This window comes from Thalassophryne amazonica, chromosome 9 (assembly GCF_902500255.1).
Source record: "Thalassophryne amazonica chromosome 9, fThaAma1.1, whole genome shotgun sequence".
In the NCBI taxonomy this organism is placed as follows: domain Eukaryota; kingdom Metazoa; phylum Chordata; class Actinopteri; order Batrachoidiformes; family Batrachoididae; genus Thalassophryne; species Thalassophryne amazonica.
Genome location: NC_047111.1, coordinates 69,412,138 through 69,431,989, shown reverse-complemented (window position 1 = coordinate 69,431,989; position 19,852 = coordinate 69,412,138). Strand labels below are relative to the sequence as shown.

The 19,852-nt window shown below is 41.1% G+C and overlaps 1 long non-coding RNA gene across 1 annotated transcript in view; it reads left to right on the top strand.

Moving 5' to 3' along the window:
* Positions 1-19,848, top strand: part of LOC117517333 — a 144,260-nt gene extending 124,412 nt beyond the window's left edge. Inside the window, exon 3 of the long non-coding RNA XR_004562705.1 lies at positions 17,543-19,848. This is a non-coding gene — a long non-coding RNA (uncharacterized LOC117517333). The remainder of the gene's footprint in view (positions 1-17,542) is intronic.
* The last annotated feature ends 4 nt before the right edge of the window (positions 19,849-19,852 follow it).

Sequence of the window (19,852 nt, the reverse complement as noted above, 5' to 3'; positions counted from 1 at the left end):
CCGATTGTTCTGTCTGAGTTATTTAATGCTTTGATCTTAAATATGATCAATCTATCTTTGTTAGTTGGCTATGTACCACAGGCTTTTAAGGTGGCAGTAATTAAACCATTACTTAAAAAGCCATCACTTGACCCAGCTATCTTAGCTAATTATAGGCCAATCTCCAACCTTCCTTTTCTCTCACAAATTCTTGAAAGGGTAGTTGTAAAACAGCTAACTGATCATCTGCAGAGGAATGGTCTATTTGAAGAGTTTCAGTCAGGTTTTAGAATTCATCATAGTACAGAAACAGCATTAGTGAAGGTTACAAATGATCTTCTTATGGCCTCGGACAGTGGACTCATCTCTGTGCTTGTTCTGTTAGACCTCAGTGCTGCTTTTGATACTGTTGACCATAAAATTTTATTACAGAGATTAGAGCATGCCATAGGTATTAAAGGCACTGTGCTGCGGTGGTTTGAATCATATTTGTCTAATAGATTACAATTTGTTCATGTAAATGGGGAATCTTCTTCACAGACTAAAGTTAATTATGGAGTTCCTCAAGGTTCTGTGCTAGGACCAGTTTTATTCACTTTATACATGCTTCCCTTAGGCAGTATTATTAGACGGTATTGCTTAAATTTTCATTGTTACGCAGATGATACCCAGCTTTATCTATCCATGAAGCCAGAGGACACACACCAATTAGCTAAACTGCAGGATTGTCTTACAGACATAAAGACATGGATGACCTCTAATTTCCTGCTTTTAAACTCAGATAAAACTGAAGTTATTGTACTTGGCCCCACAAATCTTAGAAACATGGTGTCTAACCAGATCCTTACTCTGGATGGCATTACCCTGACCTCTAGTAATACTGTGAGAAATCTTGGAGTCATTTTTGATCAGGATATGTCATTCAAAGCGCATATTAAACAAATATGTAGGACTGCTTTTTTTGCATTTACGCAATATCTCTAAAATCAGAAAGGTCTTGTCTCAGAGTGATGCTGAAAAACTAATTCATGCATTTATTTCCTCTAGGCTGGACTATTGTAATTCATTATTATCAGGTTGTCCTAAAAGTTCCCTAAAAAGCCTTCAGTTAATTCAAAATGCTGCAGCTAGAGTACTGACGGGGACTAGAAGGAGAGAGCATATCTCACCCATATTGGCCTCTCTTCATTGGCTTCCTGTTAATTCTAGAATAGAATTTAAAATTCTTCTTCTTACTTATAAGGTTTTGAATAATCTGGTCCCATCTTATCTTAGGGACCTCATAGTACCATATCACCCCAATAGAGCGCTTCGCTCTCAGACTGCAGGCTTACTTGTAGTTCCTAGGGTTTGTAAGAGTAGAATGGGAGGCAGAGCCTTCAGCTTTCAGGCTCCTCTCTTGTGGAACCAGCTCCCAATTCAGATCAGGGAGACAGACACCCTCTCTACTTTTAAGATTAGGCTTAAAACTTTCCTTTTTGCTAAAGCTTATAGTTAGGGCTGGATCAGGTGACCCTGAACCATCCCTTAGTTATGCTGCTATAGACGTAGACTGCTGGGGGGTTCCCATGATGCACTGTTTCTTTCTCTTTTTGCTCTGTATGCACCACTCTGCATTTAATCATTAGTGATCGATCTCTGCTCCCCTCCACAGCATGTCTTTTTCCTGGTTCTCTCCCTCAGCCCCAACCAGTCCCAGCAGAAGACTGCCCCTCCCTGAGCCTGGTTCTGCTGGAGGTTTCTTCCTGTTAAAAGGGAGTTTTTCCTTCCCACTGTAGCCAAGTGCTTGCTCACAGGGGGTCGTTTTGACCGTTGGGGTTTTACATAATTATTGTATGGCCTTGCCTTACAATATAAAGCGCCTTGGGGCAACTGTTTGTTGTGATTTGGCGCTATATAAAAAAATTGATTGATTGATTGATTGATTTATAACAAACCTAAACTAGATAAAATGCAATTAACCGAGGCTAAAACAGAAATTCCCTCCCAACTGCAAGACAACTTATCTCTCCCACAGACATCAGTAACAACAGGGGAAAGACATGAAAACGTTACTTATAGAGAGCAGTGTCACATTAAAATGTGAACGTAAGGGGACAGGTGCATACTAAAGTTCCACATACTGACCTGGATGCCCAACCTGTCAGGTATTAACTAAAATAAATGAATAAAAATAAAATAAAGGTTACACAGATTTTGTGTAATTATACCAATAACTAATGTAAAACATTTTTCACATACACACATTGTTGCTGTATAATTGACCCTGTTAAATACATGGGACTGAACAATAAATTTACCTCTCAAAGCTTTGATGATGATGTCGGCTTCCATCCCACACGGTTGACTTTATTTTCCCAAATTTTTCTTCTGTTCGGATCTGAAGGGAATCTGTACATTAGAGGTGGGCGGATCGATCCTAATATCGATAATATCGATACCAACACTGGTATTGATACTGAACGATCCTCGTGTAAAAAGATCGATACTCAAGCTTTTTTTCTCTCCCGCACGCACTGACTGCTGCGCACGCAGATTCATCAAAGTCTACTCTTTGTCTGTAAGAGCAGCCCTGCACTGTGTCACACAACATGGAGCAGCGCACCCTTGTATTGTGGTATGTCAGCCCTCTACCTCAGTAGATTTTGTTTTAAGTTGTGTTGAGTGATATTTTTTTTTAAACAAAAATGTTGATTGTGATAATAAAGTATTTTGTTGTCACGTACAATGTTCTAAATTCTGTTCTAGGTCTTATGGATCCTTTGCATCTATGAAGCTTATATCAGTATCGATATCTGCGATACTGGGCCTGTATTTACTGTACTTGGTATCGGATCAATACCAAAATTCCCGGTATCGCCCACCTCTACTGTACATCTTGAAACCCTTGCTGTGTCTATTTTGTGCCTTCAAATACACAGCAACCCAACATTTTCAGCGAATAAATAAATAAAATAGCTGGATTTACATGCAAATAGATTAACAGCGAACACTATTTTGAAACCAAGATGGCACCATGAGTCACGTGACCATTTTTTTTTTTACTTGTCATGTCACCACTCTCTCTATCAAGGCACTCCAAATACTATGCACTTCAGCTTTAATAAATGAGTACTGTGATTAATTTTAAGCAGCATTTGTAAATTGCAAATTTGGTCTTTTATGCAGAATTTCTAGGGTGCTTGAGACGTTTGCAGAGTATTGTATATTTAGAAAATCTGTGTCAGGTTTATTTCAATAATTAAAAAAAACAACAATGTGGATTCTGTCCCAAGACTGAGCGTCCTAGCAGCACTTTTGCAAGCCTCTGACTGACAGCAAGTGTTCTATCTAAAAGGTTACTTCTACTACACACCAGCAGATGGAAGCACATCCCCTAAATGATCTATGCTGAGTCTCATGCACTGACTGTAGGAAAGGAGGTGGATCAGAGACAAACCAACAAAAAGAGAGAGAATGACAGATGATGATCTGCACCTCCAACTTTCCTCCTTCTGTTCCTGCATCTCCTCATTTGTCTTCATCCAGGGTCTGTTGACACAGAGCTGTCTCATCAGCCTCAGAGATTGTTGATGTCAGTGTGATGGATAGCCGCGACACACTCACACTTCTTATGCTGTAGTCATAGTTTACATTTGATGACAGTTCAGACACAACTGACAGGTTTGAAACATGAACAAAGTCAGTAATTATGGACATTTTGAGATGGAGTTTATATACTGTAAGTCACCACGTGAAGTGCTGCCTGCTGGAGAATGCAAAGTTGATTCTGAGTTTTAATAAAATAGTTTTGACATGATGTGAAGTACTTGCACTGTGGGTAACCAGTGGATCGCAGGCCCGCTCAAGTCATTGTCCTGTTTGCAGCGGCATATGACTGACTGATGCAATACCACAGCAGAAGGGTCTAGGTGTCCTTCTGTTCTGCGGCATCACTTTTCTTCCAGTTCCTCCTCTCTTCAAACTTCAAAACACTTTGCAGAACTGGCAAAGACACAATACCATCTGCCTGGTCTGCAGCCGTTCCTTCGATCTCCGTGCCAATGGGCATGAGGAATCATTTGAGCTTGGCTTTGAGTGGGTCCGCATCGCGATTCAGTCCTGCGCAAGTTCTCCATATAGCAGAAATCCTATATTTGGAAATCCTATTGTAGGGCATATGAGTATTATGTTTCCAACTCCACACAGGCAGGTCTGTAATGTACAGTCTATTCCATGAGACTCGCTCTTACGAACCTGCCCAGTTTGTGTCTCAGGCGTCATATATACTGTCACTCAAGTTTCCCCACCTCTTGCCTGTAGAATGTTAAGCTGTCTCGATATTATAGCTGCAAAACTTATTTTCTGCATCCCCACCAACAATGTAGATGTGGAGTATTGTCTGGAATGGTATGCATAGTATATCAAAAGTTAACATTTGATGAATTTTGATGGCGCATGCTCACCTTTTCACAGTATGTGTATCCAATGAGTGTCATGTTTGCAGCTGTCATGTTTGTGCGATAGATTGCCATCAACATTGGAAGACATGCATCATTTGATCACTACAGGAATAACTGGAGGTGGCTAGGGCTTTGGTAGTACAAGTAGAGATGTCCACGCCAGGCTATAAATTACTTGAGACAGCAACAACCAAATCACAGAACAGCACCACCGTCTTTTTCAAGTTCAACATACCTCATGGGGAAAGGTGGGTACAAAAGAATTTGGGCTAATTTGTCATGGAACCATTGTCCATCCATTGTATGGGCTGGTAATGCATAATAGTAGGTGTATAGCTGCATTGTCGAATTATGACAGGATGATGGAGAGACATACAGCACCCATCTATCCATGTAGGAGCTAAAAAGTAAGTAAGTAAGTAATGTTTATTTATATAGCACCTTTCACAGAGAAAGAAAGTCACAAAGCGCTTTACAAAAGGCACACAAATAAAAATTCTGTGAAAAATATAATTAACATCACAATAAAATAACATTAAGACACACACAGTGGTCATAAAACGGCCCTCTCACTACTATGGTTTGAATGTCTGGAGAAACAGACTGGTTTTAAGTTTGCTCTTATAAACATCAATGGAGTCCAGTGAACGAAGAGACAAAGGGAGATCATTCCAGAGCCTCAGCGCAGTGGCCTGGAAGGAGCGATCTCCTCGGGTCTTAAAGTGGGTACGAGGGACCATCAGAAGGTTCTGATCCACTTACCTCAGGCTCCGGGCGGGAGTGTAGGGACATAACAGGTCTGTAATGTAGGAGGGAGCCTGGCCATGCAAAGCTCTAAAAGTCAACACCATGATTTTAAAATGGAAGCGAAACGGCACAGGGAGCCAATGAAGGGACTTTAAAATACAAGAAATGTTAGTGCGTCTGTCTGAGTGAGACAGCAGCCTTGCTGCAGTATTTTGCACCTGCAAAAAAAAACAAAAACCTCCAAGAGTTTTGATCCAATTTGACCAAATTTGATGGAATGATTGTGGGTTAGCAAAGGGCAAAGTTAAATAAGTTCTTTTGGTGTCTCTCTTTTTCACTCGGGTTCCCCACAGCAGATCTCATAAAGATTGGCTTGTTGATTTGGCACTTTTTGTGTCCACCAGTCCTTCACAGGTTATTTCTCCAGGAAAGGCCAGTTCCATTAGAAAAGGTTTTTGATTATTTTGTTTTGTTTTGTTTTGTTTTTCAAGAACACAGATAGAAGTGAACCCAGGTCTATATACTGGCAGACAACTCCTATCCCACACCCCCACCTGCTCAGCCAAAAAAAAAAAAATTGATTTCATGTTAATTTTGACTTCAAATTGAGAGGCTTGTGTTTGTTTGTCTGTCTGTTTTTTTGTTTTTTTTTTGTTTCTTTACCTTTCATAAAATGTATACTCACCAATATATTAGGCTTGAACCATCAACCCCAAACTCTTTGAATCCTTTCTCACTTTCATTCTCTTTGGATTTTTAATTAGAATCCCTTCATCAGGTATGGACATACTGTCAAAACAAGCAGGCAGATGTTAAAACGATCCTTTCATGCCTCCTCTTTGCCAAGAGCGAATAACTTTTGTTTGAAGCAGAACAAATATTTGCTCAGAGTTTCTGGACAGGGGAAGAAATAAATAGGAATAATCAACAAATGATCACTGTTGAGGTGAGGTAATATGAGGTTAGTCAGAAGCCCAAAGTCACAGTTGTAACTCCATGATGGATTAGATCATGACAAACATATATATATATTTACTGCGTTTGGTTTGATTAAGAATTATGGGGTTAGGAGATTAGAGACAACCAAATACTATTACATTGGACGGTGCCCAATCCTAGAATTAATCTGAATAGCAAAAAAAAAAAAACCTCATTACATGAGGAGATTTTAAAAAAGAAGTCTGTCCAGTTCTTGCAGTATGCACACAAACCACAGAAGGAAATGCCACAACAAAGCCTCCCACTTGAGTCAGTTATAAATAATTGATGCCTCTTTGTTGTTTGAAATGTCATTGCGAGGAAAGCTATGGAGGTTCTGACATCATTGATTAATGGCTGAATCATAGCGTGAAAATACTTTTTAATAATCTTTCACCCTCTTGTGGATTGTCTCACTGATAAGCTGTTCATCAAATGTTTGCGTTCTTCACTTGATTCGATAATTAGATTTTGTTGTTGGCATTGTTCCAACTTTTTAGGGCTCAGTTTTCCCAGAAGAATGAGGGAATGTCTGACACATGTCACCTTCACACATCCAGTCTGCTGAACCAGAAGACGAGCAGACTAAACTGAGGAGAGAATGGTTGAAAATAGGTGCCGATAAGCAGGACAGATTAAACTGATTGTGAAAGAGGTGGCAGGGAGGTGAGGAGTGTGGCTGAATGTGCAACCCTTTTCTCTTCTGTATAATTTCACCTCCCCTCATGTCACCCTCAGAGGAAAGGAACATAACTAAAGAAACTCTCATTTCTACAAAACAACAAAAATAAATCCATATGGGGATTCATTTTTGATTAAAATGGTAATTCTATGAAACTGTTTTCACCATAGTGTTGTAAAATGCATGTTTGTGTGCGTTCAAATCGCAATTCAGGTTTATTTAGTGAAGATGGCCGTAGACTTTGGTGACATCCAAATATGCATACTGGCATCCATACTGTACTATATACTATGACTTTCTGGACTTAGAGGACATCATGTCCATCAATCTCGCCACACAGGACACATGCCGCCATTCACTGGATCAGCTCATACTTGTACCCATACTTGGGTGGTTGGCTCTCACTGCGGTATTGTATCACTTCCTGTTCCGGAGCACAGCGGTGTTTTTCTGTATCTGTTAGCTGTTTAATCTGCACAGTTAGATTGATCTAGTTATCTAGATTACGATTTGTTTCCCAGTGTAATCTTTACGTGCCTTAACTAAAGCACTCCTTCTGCTGAATCACCTCTAAATTATTTACACATTATTCACTTTGCGTGTTTTTAGGAATCCGCTAGCTTAGCGTAGCTACTAGCTCTTAGCTGATTTAGCATGGCGGCTTCTCCTGTCTCTCCCGCACTTTTCTGCTCTGGGTGTGAAATGTTTAGTTATTCCTCGGCCTCCTTTAGCAGTAATGGTACTTGTAATAAGTGTAGCTTATTCGTAGCTTTGGAGGCCAGGCTGGGCGAATTGGAGACTCGGCTCCGCACCGTGGAAAATTCTACAGCTAGCCAGGCCCCTGTAGTCGGTGCGGACCAAGGTAGCTTAGCCGCCGTTAGTTCCCCCCTGGCAGATCCCGAGCAGCCGGGAAAGCAGGCCGACTGGGTGACTGTGAGGAGGAAGCGTAGCCCTAAACAGAAGCCCCGTGTACACCGCCAACCCGTTCACATCTCTAACCGTTTTTCCCCACTCGACGACACACCCGCCGAGGATCAAACTCTGGTTATTGGCGACTCTGTTTTGAGAAATGTGAAGTTAGCGACACCAGCAACCATAGTCAATTGTCTTCCGGGGGCCAGAGCAGGCGACATTGAAGGAAATTTGAAACTGCTGGCTAAGGCTAAGCGTAAATTTGGTAAGATTGTAATTCACGTCGGCAGTAATGACACCCGGTTACGCCAATCGGAGGTCACTAAAATTAACATTAAATCGGTGTGTAACTTTGCAAAAACAATGTCGGACTCTGTAGTTTTCTCTGGGCCCCTCCCCAATCGGACCGGGAGTGACATGTTTAGCCGCATGTTCTCCTTGAATTGCTGGCTGTCTGAGTGGTGTCCAAAAAATGAGGTGGGCTTCATAGATAATTGGCAAAGCTTCTGGGGAAAACCTGGTCTTGTTAGGAGAGACGGCATCCATCCCACTTTGGATGGAGCAGCTCTCATTTCTAGAAATCTGGCCAATTTTCTTAAATCCTCCAAACCGTGACTATCCAGGGTTGGGACCAGGAAGCAGAGTTGTAGTCTTACACACCTCTCTGCAGCTTCTCTCCCCCTGTCATCCCCTCATTACCCCATCCCCGTAGAGACGGCGCCTGCTCCCAGACTACCAATAACCAGCAAAAATCTATTTAAGCATAAAAATTCAAAAAGAAAAAATAATATAGCACCTTCAACTGCACCACAGACTAAAACAGTTAAATGTGGTCTGTTAAACATTAGGTCTCTCTCTTCTAAGTCCCTGTTAGTAAATGATATAATAATTGATCAACATAGTGATTTATTCTGCCTTACAGAAACCTGGTTACAGCAGGATGAATATGTTAGTTTAAATGAGTCAACACCCCCGAGTCACACTAACTGTCAGAATGCTCGTAGCACGGGCCGGGGCGGAGGATTAGCAGCAATCTTCCATTCCAGCTTATTAATTAATCAAAAACCCAGACAGAGCTTTAATTCATTTGAAAGCTTGTCTCTTAGTCTTGTCCATCCAAATTGGAAGTCCCAAAAACCAGTTTTATTTGTTATTATCTATCGTCCACCTGGTCGTTACTGTGAGTTTCTCTGTGAATTTTCAGACCTTTTGTCTGACTTAGTGCTTAGCTCAGATAAGATAATTATAGTAGGCGATTTTAACATCCACACAGATGCTGAGAATGACAGCCTCAACACTGCATTTAATCTATTATTAGACTCTATTGGCTTTGCTCAAAAAGTAAATGAGTCCACCCACCACTTTAATCATATCTTAGATCTTGTTCTGACTTATGGTATGGAAATAGAAGACTTAACAGTATTCCCTGAAAACTCCCTTCTGTCTGATCATTTCTTAATAACATTTACATTTACTCTGATGGACTACCCAGCAGTGGGGAATAAGTTTCATTACACTAGAAGTCTTTCAGAAAGCGCTGTAACTAGGTTTAAGGATATGATTCCTTCTTTATGTTCTCTAATGCCATATACCAACACAGTGCAGAGTAGCTACCTAAACTCTGTAAGGGAGATAGAGTATCTTGTCAATAGTTTTACATCCTCATTGAAGACAACTTTGGATGCTGTAGCTCCTCTGAAAAAGAGAGCTTTAAATCAGAAGTGTCTGACTCCATGGTATAACTCACAAACTCGTAGCTTAAAGCAGATAAGCCGTAAGTTGGAGAGGAAATGGCGTCTCACTAATTTAGAAGATCTTCACTTAGCCTGGAAAAAGAGTCTGTTGCTCTATAAAAAAGCCCTCCGTAAAGCTAGGACATCTTTCTACTCATCACTAATTGTAGAAAATAAGAACAACCCCAGGTTTCTTTTCGGCACTGTAGCCAGGCTGACAAAGAGTCAGAGCTCTATTGAGCTGAGTATTCCATTAACTTTAACTAGTAATGACTTCATGACTTTCTTTGCTAACAAAATTTTAACTATTAGAGAAAAAATTACTCATAACCATCCCAAAGACGTATCGTTATCTTTGGCTGCTTTCAGTGATGCCGGTATTTGGTTAGACTCTTTCTCTCCGATTGTTCTGTCTGAGTTATTTTCATTAGTTACTTCATCCAAACCATCAACATGTTTATTAGACCCCATTCCTACCAGGCTGCTCAAGGAAGCCCTACCATTATTTAATGCTTCGATCTTAAATATGATCAATCTATCTTTGTTAGTTGGCTATGTACCACAGGCTTTTAAGGTGGCAGTAATTAAACCATTACTTAAAAAGCCATCACTTGACCCAGCTATCTTAGCTAATTATAGGCCAATCTCCAACCTTCCTTTTCTCTCAGAAATTCTTGAAAGGGTAGTTGTAAAACAGCTAACTGATCATCTGCAGAGGAATGGTCTATTTGAAGAGTTTCAGTCAGGTTTTAGAATTCATCATAGTACAGAAACAGCATTAGTGAAGGTTACAAATGATCTTCTTATGGCCTTGGACAGTGGACTCATCTCTGTGCTTGTTCTGTTAGACCTCAGTGCTGCTTTTGATACTGTTGACCATAAAATTTTATTACAGAGATTAGAGCATGCCATAGGTATTAAAGGCACTGCGCTGCGGTGGTTTGAATCATATTTGTCTAATAGATTACAATTTGTTCATGTAAATGGGGAATCTTCTTCACAGACTAAAGTAATTATGGAGTTCCACAAGGTTCTGTGCTAGGACCAATTTTATTCACTTTATACATGCTTCCCTTAGGCAGTATTATTAGACGGTATTGCTTAAATTTTCATTGTTACGCAGATGATACCCAGCTTTATCTATCCATGAAGCCAGAGGACACACACCAATTAGCTAAACTGCAGGATTGTCTTACAGACATAAAGACATGGATGACCTCTAATTTCCTGCTTTTAAACTCAGATAAAACTGAAGTTATTGTACTTGGCCCCACAAATCTTAGAAACATGGTGTCTAACCAGATCCTTACTCTGGATGGCATTACCCTGACCTCTAGTAATACTGTGAGAAATCTTGGAGTCATTTTTGATCAGGATATGTCATTCAAAGCGCATATTAAACAAATATGTAGGACTGCTTTTTTGCATTTACGCAATATCTCTAAAATCAGAAAGGTCTTATCTCAGAGTGATGCTGAAAAACTAATTCATGCATTTATTTCCTCTAGGCTGGACTATTGTAATTCATTATTATCAGGTTGTCCTAAAAGTTCCCTAAAAAGCCTTCAGTTAATTCAAAATGCTGCAGCTAGAGTACTGACGGGGACTAGAAGGAGAGAGCATATCTCACCCATACTGGCCTCTCTTCATTGGCTTCCTGTTAATTCTAGAATAGAATTTAAAGTTCCTCTTCTTACTTATAAGGTTTTGAATAATCAGGTCCCATCTTATCTTAGGGACCTCGTAGTACCATATCACCCCAATAGAGCGCTTCGCTCTCAGACTGCAGGCTTACTTGTAGTTCCTAGGGTTTGTAAGAGTAGAATGGGAGGCAGAGCCTTCAGCTTTCAGGCTCCTCTCCTGTGGAACCAGCTCCCAATTCAGATCAGGGAGACAGACACCCTCTCTACTTTTAAGATTAGGCTTAAAACTTTCCTTTTTGCTAAAGCTTATAGTTAGGGCTGGATCAGGTGACCCTGAACCATCCCTTAGTTATGCTGCTATAGACGTAGACTGCTGGGGGGTTCCCATGATGCACTGTTTCTTTCTCTTTTTGCTCTGTATGCACCACTCTGCATTTAATCATTAGTGATCGATCTCTGCTCCTCTCCACAGCATGTCTTTTTCCTGGTTCTCTCCCTCAGCCCCAACCAGTCCCAGCAAAAGACTGCCCCTCCCTGAGCCTGGTTCTGCTGGAGGTTTCTTCCTGTTAAAAGGGAGTTTTTCCTTCCCACTGTAGCCAAGTGCTTGCTCACAGGGGGTCGTTTTGACCGTTGGGGTTTTACATAATTATTGTATGGCCTTGCCTTACAATATAAAGCGCCTTGGGGCAACTGTTTGTTGTGATTTGGCGCTATATAAAAAAATTGATTGATTGATTGATTGACATGTGTTGGACGTTTTGACGGTCGCCCTATTTCACAGAGCTCACTTGAGGACAAACCAGTGCAGGTGTCTGTAATTAATTACTAGTAATCATATCTACTCTACTTACTATACTGTATAGCAGAGGTGGGACAAAGAAACCATCAAGTCACTCTCAAGTCATCAATCTGCAAGTCCCAAGTCAAGGCTCAAGTCATAATGACCACCAGTTGTTTGCAAGCTGACATGCTCACAGCCAGAGGTGGCAGAATTATTCCATCAACCTCTTATTGAAAATAAATGATCATCCACTTTACTGTCTGACACTTGCAGCCAATATGTGAATGCAGCATTAGCATTAGCATTAGTTGGACATCTCACCCACCTGCCTCAATCTCATATTTGGAGTAGCTCATTTACGATTATTGGTCCAAGCCAGCCTGTAGCAGATTCATCTCGGTAACTATGTAGTTTGTTTAATACACTTTACTTTTTTACTTTCAGAGGTGCTAAAGTAGGTTGTGTCAAGCGACTGTGGATGAATGCTAACATTCAGTAGTTTAAGCTGCAGTGCATAATATTTTGTTTCAAGTAGTGATGAGTTTGCAGATTGCATTATGTCATTGCCAATTATGATTTTATTCCATGCTTTCACTTTTGTAGCAACAGGGATTCACGCTCCCTTGCTTTCTCTTTGGATAAAGCAATTTGCATGAACCTTGATTTCACAAAAACGAGGGCTCTCAAAATTGTTAGCCTGCACTAGCAACCACTAAACAGTGCTGCATAGGGGAGCAATGACTGATTTCTCTTCATTTTTCTTCAGTCTTGCCACCACAGTGCAAAATGCAAAAGTAAGTCTAAGCATGTCCCTTTTTGGGTGATTTCCATAATACCCCCATCACACTAGAGCCCGAATGAGCCCGAATGCCATACGAATGAAGAGTCAAACGACAGTCGTGCAACTTCCAGCTGCACTTGCACACCTCATAGAACATTCTTACATTTGGCACTTCTGCGGCAGACCATGCCCTCTACATTCGTATTGCTCTTGTGTTGGAAAACATTCAAATGGCAGTGGAGTTGCAGTCGTACAGCAATCTGACGGCAGTCATAATATTCGTATGGCAATTCCCACGCAATTCGAAGCATTTGGACTGCCTTCAAGGGGCTGCATGAATTTTTCAAACACATAGAATCCTGGGTGAATGTCTCAACCATCCTCCCAGTCACATTAGAGCACGAATGAGCCCGAATGCTGTACGAATGGACATTCCAATGACATTTGAGGATATTCGAGCTGCATTCGAACCCATCGTTCAGCACTCGTGTGTACACTCCACATGAGCATGGGCATATTCAGACAGCTGGCACGAATGTAGTGAATTTCCACACCACTGTTGAGCTGCTGTCAAACAGGAAAATTCAAATGGCGGTCGAAGGCCAGTCTTACTGCAATCTGACTGCATTTGGAGCATTCTGATCGTGTTCAAGGGAAACTAAAAATGGATCAGGCATGCCAAATCCTGCAAGCACATCCCAGCTGTGCCCCCAATGAGCCAGGACTCCCCCCCCGCATCCTGTTCAGGGCACGCAAAGGAAATATTGTAATGTGCAAAGTCTGTGGCACGCAATCATTATGTACACTCGACATGAACATTACACAATCACCGAATACAGCATGTGTCACAGCCAGTCAGTGGGTCTCGGAGCCGTACTGCGCCACACACAGCTGACTGAAAGGGCTGTCACATCCATAATAGGCTTGAGATTACAGGTACAATGACATCTCCACTTATGGGATAGATAATATACCTGTTACATTGTTTCCAGCATGTGCGGCGATACATCCTCAGACACATGAAGTGGACTGACAATGGATGTGTGCTATCATGCTTATTCTAGATGTTATACCATGATCACAGGTGGTGCACTTCAGCACATCTCTGTGATGTACTGATGCACAGTGCGGCCCTCTGAACGGGGTCTAACAGCCATGAAACCATGATATTACAGATACATCCTCTGACACATGAGGTGGACTAACAATGGATGTGTGATATTATGCTCATTCTGTACATTCCACTGTGATCACAGGCATTGTGCATAAGTGCGTCTCCATGACACGTTGACGTGCAATGCGGACATCTTGATGGAGTCTAACAACCACGATAACATAATAATACAGTTACATCCTCTGACACATGGATCTGTAATATCATGCTCATTATAGCATAAGCCTATGACTTGCCGTGGGGCAGGATGCCGTGCAGCTGCACATGGTGTTACAGCTATGATGGTCATCATAATTCACGTGTATCCCATGAGAGGGCATGACCATGTATTTGTAACAGCCCAGTCAGATAAGCTGCATAGTGGGTCAGTGCATCGCAGAGCCAGACTACACCGCGCATGGCTGAACAGGCTTTCACAGCTGTAATGCACATCATATCCAACCCAATGATCATATTACAGTAACACATATGAAGGACTGATGTCGCAACTCTATTACCAAGCCATTACAGTATGAATAGAATAAATAGTCTCCTTTGGAACAGTTCCAGATGGACCCACTCAACTGAAAGGCACAGGAAAGGTGCAGGTGGGCAAACACTCAGTCATCTTTATACTTTTATTTCCCCATTTGACAGATATGTGTCAGTAATCATGACATGTGCATCAGTAACGTAATACAGCAACATAGTTGGCACCAAGGCCGCATCATGTGAAATTGAAGGCACCCGACACTTTTAACAGGCCTCCGATGATCTCATGGCCTCTTGCGCCCCTCCTGTGCCTTTCAGTCTGGCCGTGATAATATCTGATTGAGGTACTGTGCATGTGTGATTTGTACAGCATTCGCGCCTTTGTGCTCCTAGTGTGACGGCCCTAAGGGAGGACGCTCTGAGATAAGGGTTCATTCTAGGCTTATGAAAACACATCTATTTGCAATTGCAGGCAATGAGCCAATTCAGCATCTCAATATGAGCCGTGCAGGCTGGGCAGGGTCAAAGTTCACGACTATCCAAAATTTTGGAAACACTGGAAAGGCAACTTTTTGAAAGAATTTTGCAAAAAACTGGGCTACAAAATAGATGGAAAGCAGAAGAACGAACTTGTGGCCCGAGTGTATGCACTCACACAACAAAATGACCCATAGTACTAACTAAGGGCCCTGTCCCACTGGGGAGAGGATTAATTGCGCATGAATTGAGTATACAAAGTACAGGCATTCGTTGTCGTCCGCAACAAAAATGGCCAAAAATGACAAATGTCCCAGTATGAATTACGGATATATTAATAATATATAGCGAATATATGATGAGCAGTCACGGTTATATAACGCATGTAGTGAGGAAACTGATCCGACACATTGAGATTATCACGGCAGTATTACGGGTGTATTATGAATACATCGCGCACGTGTTGCGAGTGCACGGCATCTGCATTGCGACCATAAAAGAAGTGCACTCGGGCCGTCGGCATCACTATTCACACCAACAATACAGCCTCTGGAGCATTTGCTGGACTTTACAAGTTGATCACAGAGTCAATGTTCATTTTGTCATGCGAGGGTTAACTGTTCATGAGTTTGGGGAGTGGGAAGGGGGAGACAGTTTTTTTTTTTTGTTTTTTTTTTTTTTGAGAGTGTCACAGAAAACAGACTTCAGCATGAGTTGTGGCTACACAGCAACTCTTCCTTTTGTTGGTGTTAAATAAAAGTCCTGGTTTGCAGCAGCTACGTCTTTGTGGATTTACACAGCCGGACCGACACTGACTGGCAGGTATGTCGCTTTTTACCACATATAGTACTTTGGGTTTACGTGACGTGTTTGTTATGCATTCACAGATTGTCCGCAAATCAGCTGCAAAGCAGATGTAATAAAAACGCTTTATTCGTGGCCAATCTGTATGCATTCGCTACAACATATTTTAGTTTGTGATGTGGACATGATGGGCACGCAATATATCTGTTTTACACACTGCCAAGCCACAAATCCCCATCAGTTGCGGATATCAGCGGTTAACGGCAGATATACAGCGCATAGAGTGAGTATGTACTGTGTATGAATTGAGTATATATGGCGTATGTAAGGCGGATGTTATCTGCATCCAGATTTTTGAACAGTTCAAAAATCCTGGCTGTGGACATGCATGCCTCTGCGGATGATCACGGGTGTGTTCAGATGACAGCCGACTCATACAGGCATGTTACACGGATATTGCGGATGTTTGGTGAATATGGGCCAATTTTGTGTGCAATCCATACGCAAATCCTCCTAAACGCCAGTGGGACAGGGCCCTAAAGAAGACAAACATTAGGCTATTAAGAAAAACTATAAATGGGCTGCATTTATATAGCGCTTTTCCATCTGCATCAGACGCTCAAAGCGCATTACAATGATGCTGCACATTCACCCCGATGTGAGGGTGCTGCCATACAAGGCGCTCACTGCACACCGGGAGCAATAGGGGATTAAGGACCTTGCCCAAGGGTCCTTAGTGATTTTCCAGTGAGGCTGGGATTTGAACCCCTCCTTATATGCAGATATTCAAGATTCAAGATTATTTTATTTGTCCCCAATGGGAAATTTGTCTTGGACACACAGGCAGCCACATAAAATACATGAATCAAGTACAGACATGACAAGACAGAACTTTTATATGCATTATTTGTTGCACTGTTTTTTTCTCAGAGCTGCTTTTGAATTTCGTTGAGCCCTTGAGGAACAATGACAAATAAAGAATTCTGATTCTGATTCTTCTCAGACAATACAATACAATCACAATGACACATTCGCGACCTGCTCTTTGGTTTGAGTTCAAGAGATTCACTGGTATAGGGAGGCATGAGTTTTATGCCTGTTTAAGTATCTCTTTTTGTTTTTAGATGGAACTCGGTAGCGACGTCCAGATGGAAGCAGCTCATATTGAGGGTAAAGAACATGGGAGGGGTCAGAGGTTATTTTCCTCACCTGTTTAATAACAGCCTCCTCGAATATCTGCTGTAATGATGGATACTCTCTTACTCCCATCACCTTATGTGCCGTGCGCACCAGCCGCATCGATTCTGATTTAGTTTTGACTGACAGATTACCGAACCACGCAGACATTCCATACCTAATAACACTTTCAACAACAGCCTGATAAAAAATAAGCATAATTTTCTGTTCAACAGAAAGATCTTGCAGATCTTGAGTATCTCTTATTTGAATATGTAACAGACACACAAATTCATCTATACTCGCAAGTACACCTACGGCCAATTTAAGGTTTCCAGTTCACTTAACCTGCATGCTTTTGGAAGTGGGAGGTAGCGAGAGGACCTGGAGGGAACCCACGCAAACATGAGGAAAACATGAAAACTTCACACAGAAAGGACCAGGCGAGAAGTGATCCCACAACCTTTTTGCAATGATGCAACAGTGCTAACCACTAATGTGGGCACATGTGTATCCGTACCTAATTCATCTTCACAAAACTGGCTGTAAAAGTTGCAATTTTTTTGTGTTATGTTAAAGGGTGTCCATGATTATACATTCCATTCTTTTTGTGTTGATATTTTATGAAATTCATATGATGTTGGATTTGTTTTTTGTACCCTAACACAAGCATAGAAATTTTAATACAAATAAGCCTCTATGAAAAAATGTGTAAAAGCCCAAGGGTGCCTCAGCATTTTCATGTCACTGTTTGTCTTCTAGGGACATGAGCTTTTGGTGAGAAGATACAGAGGACAGGGTGAGATGGAAACGATTGATCTGCTGTGGCGACCCCTAACGGGAACAGCCAAAAGACAAAGAAGAAGATTGTGCATAACAATAACAATATCCGTGTCTGATATGGCATTGATGTGTTTTGCATAATGTCAAGATAAGAGCATTCTCAAAACTAGACAGTCAAACTGATTTCTAAGATAAGTATTGATGTCAACCTTCTAGCAGATATACTTTGGTAGGAAGGTCACTTTTTGTACAAAATGTACTGTTGATGCTTCTTTCCTTTGGATAACCTTCAGTGAAAGCTGGTTGATGTGGTGGGAACTCTTCTGCTTAGTTTCTCACTTACAAAAATACTATGTGCATGTTGGATTTTAATGCAGTTCATCATGTGTTGAACTTTACAATATAAAACTTATATTGAATTTCACACACACACACACACACATACATCTTCAACCGCTTAGTCCAGTTGAGGGTTGCGGGGGGCTGGAGCCTATCCCAGAAGTCATAGAGCATGAGGCGGGGTACACCCAGGACAGGACGCCAGTCTGTTTTGAATATCATATATTTCCAAAATGGAAATAAAGGTTTTATGTTCATTTTATAGTTTTGTCCGGTGCCACGCATCACTGCCTTTGCCACACTAGACAACCATGTTTAATCCAGAATGGAAACCATCCAGACAGGCATCCCGTCCCTTCCCATCACTTGAAAGTGCCACAGCCATATGAAATGTCAGAATCCCCTTGGCCTTCTCCAGCCTCTGGGGTCTTCAGTACTATTATATTTTACTTCAATTTTACAATACTATTATAGAATTATTTTCATTGTACCAGGTTTATGCAAGATTTTCAGACACTTTTCCCCCTTCCAGTCTATATGACCGGAGTTATTGTCACGCCGTCAAATCCCGATGCTTTCTTACAGTAGATCCTGTGAACTTACATAAGTACAGCAAAGGTAACACATCACATAGGTTCTCTGTGTGTGACACTAATATGAAGGGACACTTTATACATTACTGATTTCAAGGTTGAGATATTCAGGAACTCCTCTTGATTTTAATGTTACCACGCTAAATTGCAGTCTGTCCATTCAGGACCCATTTGGATCTTGTTCTGTTTCTACAGGCCTTTCTTAATGTAATTGACTTGAGAGACAGAGTGCACATCCTGTTATCAGTGATCATCAGTGTGCAGTTTGCAGAAAGAGCATAAATGGGTGCAGGTTAATGGTAAATGGACTGCATTTATATTGCGCTTTTACATCTGCATCAGACATTCAAAGCGCTTTAATGTTCATGTTAATGTTTAGTTAATGTTCATGGAACATGGAACACAGTCTATCTCCATGTCATTTTTCAACAATGGGACATTACAGGGGCTTCTTGCCCATAGTTTGCTTCACATAGACATCTTCTAATTGTTACAATACTTATTGTTACATGATAACCACCTTTTTTGAGGTAAGACACGGAAGTTTTGTCAACTAAAATAAGATTAGCCTCCTCTGTACCAGGCTAATAACTTTAGTTGGGTAACGTGAAACTTTTACCAACTAAGCTAAAAGCTTTGTGCAACAACTAACGCCAAAAAATTAGTTGACTGAGTTTAGTCCACAAAACAAGATTAGACAGCTTTATGAAGCCGGGCCCTGGCTTACAGTCTTTCCCTGCAGGTAGCAGATTTTTCCCTGTGGTCACCGGAATATTTACCCAGAGTCAGTTCAAAACAATCATTTTGCCCCAGAAATAAAAAGAACATTTCAAAGAATTCAAAGATCCTAATTTTGCCATTACATTCATGTCCATGATGACCAAACCTCTGACCATAACTGTATATGAATGGACTGTGTGTGTAATTTGCTGTAAAAGTGTAATCTTAAGGTGCTGGAAAGATATTGCAATATTACATACGCACACTAGGTGCAAAGCACATAAAGTTAATATTATTTTCAGCTTTCAAATGCATATTTGCAATTAAATTCATGAGTTTAAAATATGAGTTCCTTGGTCTCTACTAGGAAAGATGATTTCCTATCAGACTTTTATTACTGACAACTGCAACCAGGCAGAAATGGCTGAAAACACATCTTATTCTCAAGGGAACATGGAAGATGTGCCTTCAGGAGGATGCTTCTTATTTTTTTCCTTTTCTTGCCACGTATCTTTTCTGTTCTTTGGTACACAGGCAACAGTGTTTTGTGATCGTAGGCATTTGAGTGAAGATGTGTGTAGGTGTGAGGTTTGATGTGATGTTGCTGCACGGAGAGCGTAACACAGCAGGTATGTTC